The sequence below is a fragment of the Canis lupus genome, chromosome 7 (genome assembly GCF_011100685.1).
Source record: "Canis lupus familiaris isolate Mischka breed German Shepherd chromosome 7, alternate assembly UU_Cfam_GSD_1.0, whole genome shotgun sequence".
In the NCBI taxonomy this organism is placed as follows: domain Eukaryota; kingdom Metazoa; phylum Chordata; class Mammalia; order Carnivora; family Canidae; genus Canis; species Canis lupus.
In genome coordinates, this window is record NC_049228.1 from 59,808,533 (window position 1) to 59,816,325 (window position 7,793).

Consider the following 7,793-nt stretch of genomic DNA (forward strand, 5'->3'; position numbering starts at 1 on the left):
AAGAAAGAAAGAAAGAAAGAAAGAAAGAAAGAAAAGAAAAGAAACCAGATAACTAGAGAATGGAGGTCAAGGAAAGCTGACTTAGGGAAGTAAGAACTGATGGGAGAGCTGTAGGATGAGTTGGTATTCAATCAGGCAAAGTGTGTAGAAGTACAGATTTCCAATCAGAGACATGAGGATATATGACATTATCGGGGAATACAGTCTGTGTGTGAAAGGCCTATATGAAATGAGGCTAATGGGATAAGGACCAGTTAATATAGTGCCTGAGCAACATTTAAGGAAATTGGTGTTTATCCTAATAGCTAAGGAAAGATATTAAAGTCTTGTGAGCTGTGGTGGGTAACAGAATTTAAAAGTGGGAAAAAGAATTAACATGGGTACCCTACTTAGGAAGAGATTGCCCCAATCTAATTTAAAGAGGATGACTATTTGCATTAAGGTAGTGATAAGATCCAGGTAAGTGGATGGATTTGGATAGGTTTAGAAAATAACATTAATAAATAATGGTGATGCATAGATTATAGGATATGGAGATGGATATGTTAAGTATCACTCCTATGAGTATGACTTTAACAGGTTTGGGGGTGTAGGGTGACTTTAATTTTCAATACCTTAATTTTGAAGCACCTTTGAAAAATTCAAGTTGAAATTATAAATTCAAATTTTAGGATGGTGATTGTAATGTATGAGTAGGTCAATGTTGGTTGAAGAATTGAAGAAACACGGATATAATTCATTAAAGAAAGAATATGGAATGAAAAAAGAAGAGCACACAGTAATAAAATTTGAATAATCCCAGCATTTAATGACTACGTATAACAGATCATTTTCAAAAGAGAAGCTAAAGATTGACCATAAATGTCAGAAGAAATTCAAAAATATGAGGGGAAAATTTCAAAACAAGAGAATTCAGAAATGTTGAATGTTTCTAGGAGGTCAATTGAAATCAATACAAGAAGATTTTTACCAAATTTAGAGACAAGGAGGTAGTTCATTAATTATCCTAATAAAAAACAGAATTTTAGGCAAATTAGAGAGGGTGGAAAAGTGAATGAGGAGGTAAGCAATGAGGAGTGGAAATACAGGAAACCATTTTGGTATTTTTCTTAGTTTCTTTAATATTTCAATATTCACACTTGCCCTCCAATGGATCCTCATTAAAGGATTTAAAGTGGATTATGTATACAATGGAATATTACTCAGCCATTAGAAATGACAAATACCCACCATTTGCTTCAAGGTGGATGGAACTGGAGGGTATTATGCTGAGTGAAATAAGTCAATCAGAGAAGGACAAACATTATATGGTCTCATTCATTTGGGGAATATAAATAAGAGTGAAGGGGAAGGGAAGGGAAGGGAGAAGAAATGGGTGGGAAATATCAGAAAGGGAGACAGAACATGAAGACTCCTAACTCTGGGAAACGAACTAGGGGTAGTGGAAGGGGAGGAGGCGGGGGATGGGGGTGACTGGGTGGCGGGCACTGAGGTGGGCACTTGACGGGATGAGCACTGGGTGTTATTCTGTATGTTGGCAAATTGAACACCAATAAAAAATAAATTTATTATTAAATATATATTTTTTAATATTCAGTCTTGAATATGTCTTTGAGAATATTATTTTAGTTTTTATCATATAATGAAAAAATATGCATGCTACTCTGTAATTCAGAGGTGATATTTTGTGTCTTCCCCTCAAAAGTGCCACAGGATGCCTGGGTGGCTCAGCGGTTGAGCTTCTGCCTTTGAGTCAGAGCATGATCCTGGAATCTGGGATTGAGTCCCACATTGGGCTCCTGTAGAGAGCCTGCTTCTCCCTCTGCCTGTTTCTCTGCCTCTTTATCCCTCTGTCTGACATGAATAAATAAATAAAATCTTTAAAAAAAAAAAAAGTAATGCCACAGAATGTAACCATTGCTATACTTGGGGATACTTCATAGATCTTACTAACTTGAACAAAAGGACAAGAGTCAGAGTTGGAATTTATCAAGTATCTCTCCTTAATTTTTTGGAGTCTTTATCTTTGTGTGCCTGCTTGTTTGTTATATGCTTGATTCTGCCCCTGTAAAGAAGTTCAGGTTTAAAAATTACACATTTTTGGGATCCCTGGGTGGCGCAGCGGTTTGGCGCCTGCCTTTGGCTCAGGGCGCGATCCTGGAGACCTGGGATCGAATCCCACATCGGGCTCCCAGTGCATGGAGCCTGCTTCTCCCTCTGCCTGTGTCTCTGCCTCTCTCTCTCTCTCTCTGTGACTATCATAAATAAATAAAAATTAAAAAAAATTAAAAAAATAAATAAAAAATAAATAAAAATTACACATTTTTTATTGACTTATGATTTTAGCTCTCCCCAGATTTCATGTGCTTTACACTAACTTGACGGCCTTCTAGATGCAAAGGGAAAATTAAATCAAATATTCCTTTTTCTATCATTATTTGCCCCCCCCTTAGTATTTTCCACCTTGCCCCACTAAGTGGAGAACACTAAATAGAGAATGTGAAACGTACATAGTCACTGGACTACATTTGAAAAATCATTCACTAACTTATTTTAAAAATTAAAGTGTCTTTAAAATTGGAACAGACTGGTTACCCGCAAAAAAATGTAGTCAGAAAAAAAAAAAGAAAAAAAAAAAAAAAAACTCCCAACAAACAGAAGTTCAGAGCCAGATGGCTTCACAAGTGAATTCTACCAAACATTTAAAGAGCATGTATTCTTTTCAATCTATTCCAAAAAATAGAAAAGGAAGGAAACTTCCAAATTCATTCTATGAGCTAGCATTACCTTGATACCAAAACCAGATAAAAATCCCACAAAAGGGCCCTCGCACGCGGCGTTGCTGCAGCCACCCCGCCCCGGCCCCCGCCTGCCGTGACCTTGCTGCCCGCAGCCATGGCACCCACCCTGCTCGCCCTATTTAATGTCTCTGACAAAACCGGCCTGGTGGAATTTGCCAGAAGCCTCACTTCTGTTGGTTTGAATCTCATCGCTTCTGGAGGGACAGCAAAAGCTCTCCCGGGATGCTGGGCTGGCAGTCAGAGATGTCTCTGAGCTCACAGGATTTCCTGAAATGTTAGGGGGGTGGAGGGCATGTGAAAACCTTGCATCCTGCAGTCCATGATGGAATCTTGGCTTGTAATATCCCAGAAGATAATGCTGACATGGCCACACTTGATTTTAGTCTTATAAGAGTTGTTGTCTGATCTGTATCCCTTTGTGAAGACCGTGGCTTCTCCAGATGTAACTGTTGAGCAGGCTGTTGAACAGATTGGTATTGGTGGAGTAACCCTATTGAGAGCACCAACCAAAAACCATGCTTGAGTGACAGTAGTATGTGAACCCGAGGACTATGTGGCCCTGTCCAAGAGATGCAGAGCTCTAACAGTAAAGACACCTCCTTGGAGACCAGATGCCAGTTAGCCTTGAAGGCTTTCACTCATATGGCACAATATGGTGAAAGCAATTTCAGATTACTTCAGGAGACAGTATAGTAAAGGAATATCACAAATGCCCTTGAGGTATGGAATGAACCCTCATCAAACTCCTGCCCAGTTATACACACTGAAGCCCAAGCTTCCCGTCACAGTTCTAAATGGGGCGCCGGGATTTATAAACTTGTGTGATGCTTTGAATGCCTGGCAGCTGGTGAAGGAACTCAAAGAAGCTTTAGGCATTCCAGCCTCTGCCTCTTTCAAACATGTCAGCCCAGCAGGTGCTGCTGTTGGAATTCCACTCCGTGAAGATGAGGCCAAAGTCTGCATGGTCTATGATCTGTATAAAACCCTTACACTCTTGCATATGCAAGAGCAAGAGGGGCTGATGGGATGTCTTCATTTGGTGACTTTATTGCATTATCTGATGTTTGTGATGTCCCTTCTGTCAAAATTATCTCGAGAGGTATCTGATGGTATTGTTGCCCCAGGCTATGAAGATGAAGCTTTGGAAATACTTTCTAAAAAGAAAAAATGGGAACTACTGTGTTCTTCAGATCGATCAGTCTTACATCCAGATGAAAACGAACTTCGAACTCTCTGGTCTTCGTTTAAGTCAGAAGAGAAATAATGGTGTTATTGACAGGTCATTATTTAGCAATGTTGTGACCAAGAATAAAGATTTGCTAGAGTCTGCACTCAGAGTCCTCATTGTAGCCACCATTGCTGTGAATTACACGCAGTCTAACTCTGTGTGCTATGCCAAGAATGGCCAGGTTATTGGCACTGGAGCAAGACAGCAATCTCGAATCCACTGCACATGCCTTGCAGGGGAAAAGGCAAACTGTTGGTGGCTTAGACATCATCTACAAGTGCTTTCAATGAAGTTTAAGACTGGAGTAAAGAGAGCAGAAATCTCCAATGCCATTGATCAGTATGTTACTGGAATGATTAGCGAGGATGAAGATTTGATAAAGTGGAAGGCATTGTTTGAGGAAGTCTCTCAATTATTAACCGAAACAGAGAAGAAGGAATGGGTCGACAAACTTAGTGAAGTTTCTATCAGCTCTGATGCCTTCTTTCCTTTCAGAGATAATGTAGACAGAGCTAAAAGGAGTGGTGTGGCCTACATTGCTGCTCCTTCTGGTTCTGCTGCTGACAAAATTGTGATCGAGGCTTGCGATGAATTGGGAATAATCCTTGCTCATACAAACCTTTGGCTCTTTCATCACTGATTTCATTGCACAGTATTTTATGGTTTGCTTATGTGTAGGTGAAAAATCACATGTGACATTTGACAATATCTTTAAAAAAAATAAAACATTAAGCCTTAAAAACCCCACAAAAAAGATAACTACAGGCCAATATTTCTCATGAATATAGATGCAAAAGTCCTTAAAAGTATTAGCAAACCAAATCCAGTTATACATTTTAAAAAATCATTCACCATGATCAAGTAGGATTTAGTCTTTGGTTTTAAGTGTGGTTCAAAATTCACTAATCAATCAACATGATGCATCACATCAATAAGAGAAAGGGCAAGAATCATATGGTCATCTCAATAGACATAGAAAAAACATTTGCCAAAGTATAACATCTATTCATGATAAAAAAAAAAAAACAGGCAACATATCTCAACATAATAAAGTTCACATATGAAAAATCCACAGCTAACATCATCCTTAATGGGGAAATCCTGGGAGCTTTTCCCTTAAGGTGGGAGCAAGACAAGGATGTCCACTCTCACCACTTTTATTCAACATAGTACTGGAAGTCCTAGTCACAGCAATCAGACATCAAAAAGAAACAAAAGACATCCAGATCAGTAAAAGAGCAGTAAAAATTCACTATTTGCAAATGACACGATACTATAAATAGAAAATCTGAAAGACTTCACCAAAACTGATAAATGAATTCAGTAAAGTAACAGGATACAAAATTGATGTACAGAAATCTGTTGCATTTCCATACTTCAATAATGAAGCAGCAGTAGAAAGAGAAATTGAGAAAATAATGCCATTTACAATTGCAACAAAAATAAGATACCTAGGAATAACCCTACCAAAGAGATGAAAGACCTGAAAACTATAAAACACTGATGAAAGAAATTAAAGATGAAACAAAAAAAAAATGGAAAGACATTCCATGAGCATAGATTGGAAGAACAAATATTCTTAAAATATCTATATTAGCCAAAGCAATCTACACATTTAATGCAATCTCTATCAAAATACCAATAGCATTTTTTACAGAACTAGAACAAACAATCATAAAATTTGTATGGAGCCACAAAAGACCTTGAGTAGCCAAAGCAATCTTGAAAAAGAAAAGCAAAGCTGGAGGCATCACAATTTCCAGTTATATTACAAAGCTATAATAATAACACCATGCTACTGGCGCAAAAATAGACTCATAGATCAATAGAACAGAACAGAAAACCCAGAAATAAACTGACAATTATACAGTCAATTATCTTCAGGATTAATTAAAGCAGTAAAGAATATCCAGTGGGAAAAATACAGCCTCTTCAACAAATGATGCTGGGGAAACTGGATGGCCACATACAAAAGAAGAAACTGGACCACTTTCTTTCACTCTATAAAAAATAAATTCAAAATGGATTAAGATCTAAATGTGTGAGGCTGAAACCATAAAAATCCTAAAAAAGAACACAGGCAGCAACTTCTTTGACATAGGGTGTAGCAACATTTTTCTAGATAGGTCCCCTAAAGCAAGGGAAACAAAAGCAAAAATAAACTATTGGGACTACTTCAAAGTAAAGAGCTTCTGCATACTGAAGGAAACAATCAACAAAATGAAAAGGCAACCTACAGAATGGGAGAAGATATTTGCAAATGATATATCCAATAAAATATTAGAAAAAAATCAATATATTTAAATAACGTATAAAACTCAACACCCAAAAAATAAATAATCCAATTTAAAAATGGTCAGAAGTCATGAATAGACATTTCTCCAAAGAAGACAACCAAGAGACACATGAAAAGATGCTTATTCCAACATCACTCACTATCAAAGAAATGCAAATCAAAGTTACAATGAGGTATCACCTCACACCTGTCAGAATAGCTAAAATCAACAACATAAGAAACAACAAGTGTCAGTGAGGATATAAAGGAAGAGGAACTCTCTTGCACTGTTGATGGGTGTGCCAACTTGGTGTAGTCACTGTGGAAAAAAGTTAAAAATAAAACTTACCTATGATCCAGCAATACTCTATGAGTTATTTACCTGAAGAGTACAAAAACACTTCTTTATTTTTTTAAAAAAAATTTTTATTTATTTATGATAGTCACACAGAGAGAGAGAGAGAGGCAGAGACACAGGCAGAGGGAGAAGCAGGCTCCATGCACTGGGAACCCGACGTGGGATTCGATCCTGGGTCTCCAGGATCGCGCCCTGGGCCAAAGGCAGGCGCTAAACCGCTGCGCCACCCAGGGATCCCCAAAAACACTTCTTTATAGGAACACATGCACCCCCATATTTATAGCAGCAGTATGCACAATAGCCAAGATATGGAAGCAGCCCAAGAGTCTATCGATTGATGAATGAATAAAGAATAGTATTAAGCCATAAAAAAGAATGAAGTCTTGTCATTTTCAATAACATGGTCAAAGCTAGAGAGTTTAATGCTCAGTGAAACAAGTCAGAGAAAGACAAATACCATATGATTTCATTCATATGTGGAATATAAGAAACAAACAAATGAACAAAGAGAAATCAAGAAAGAAAGAGAAATGAACCAAGAAGCAAACTCTTAACTATAGAGAACTGATGGTTACCAGAGAAGAGGTGGATGGGGGGGATGGAGTAAATAAGTGATGGGCATTAACGAGTATATGTACTTGTCATGATAAGCACTGAGTAATATATGGAAGTGTTGAATCGCTATATTGTACACCTGAAATTAATATAATACTGCATGTTAACTAACTGGAATTAAATGTATTAAAAAATAATAAAGTGTTTTTCACTTTGTGAAGTGAGGAGCTCAAGCAAGTTGGTAAGACATCTATGATGCCCTACTGTCCTTATTTTTATCCTCAAATTTCCTAAGCACTTTAAAGGTTGAAGAAACTCTGGTCTTTACACTTCTGTCCTCCTTTTTTGACCTTTGAGGACTGTAGAGTGGCAGCAGCTTGATAAGGTAACACAGGAATGAGTCAGCTGCCTCTTTGAAAGTGGCTAGGACTGAGTAGGAGAGCCAGAGGGATGATCTGCAAATGCAGATGCCATGAGGTGAAATGAAGGTTAGGTTGGTCTGCAATGTGTTTTCCTATCTAGAGGGAAACTCACATGTAATGCAAAATTGGAGTAAGAACCAAATGCAATCTAATT

The 7,793-nt window shown here is 37.8% G+C and overlaps 1 pseudogene; it reads left to right on the forward strand.

The window, feature by feature from the left end:
* The first annotated feature begins 2,895 nt into the window (after nt 1-2,895).
* LOC100855627 lies at nt 2,896-4,688 on the forward strand (annotated as a pseudogene).
* The last annotated feature ends 3,105 nt before the right edge of the window (nt 4,689-7,793 follow it).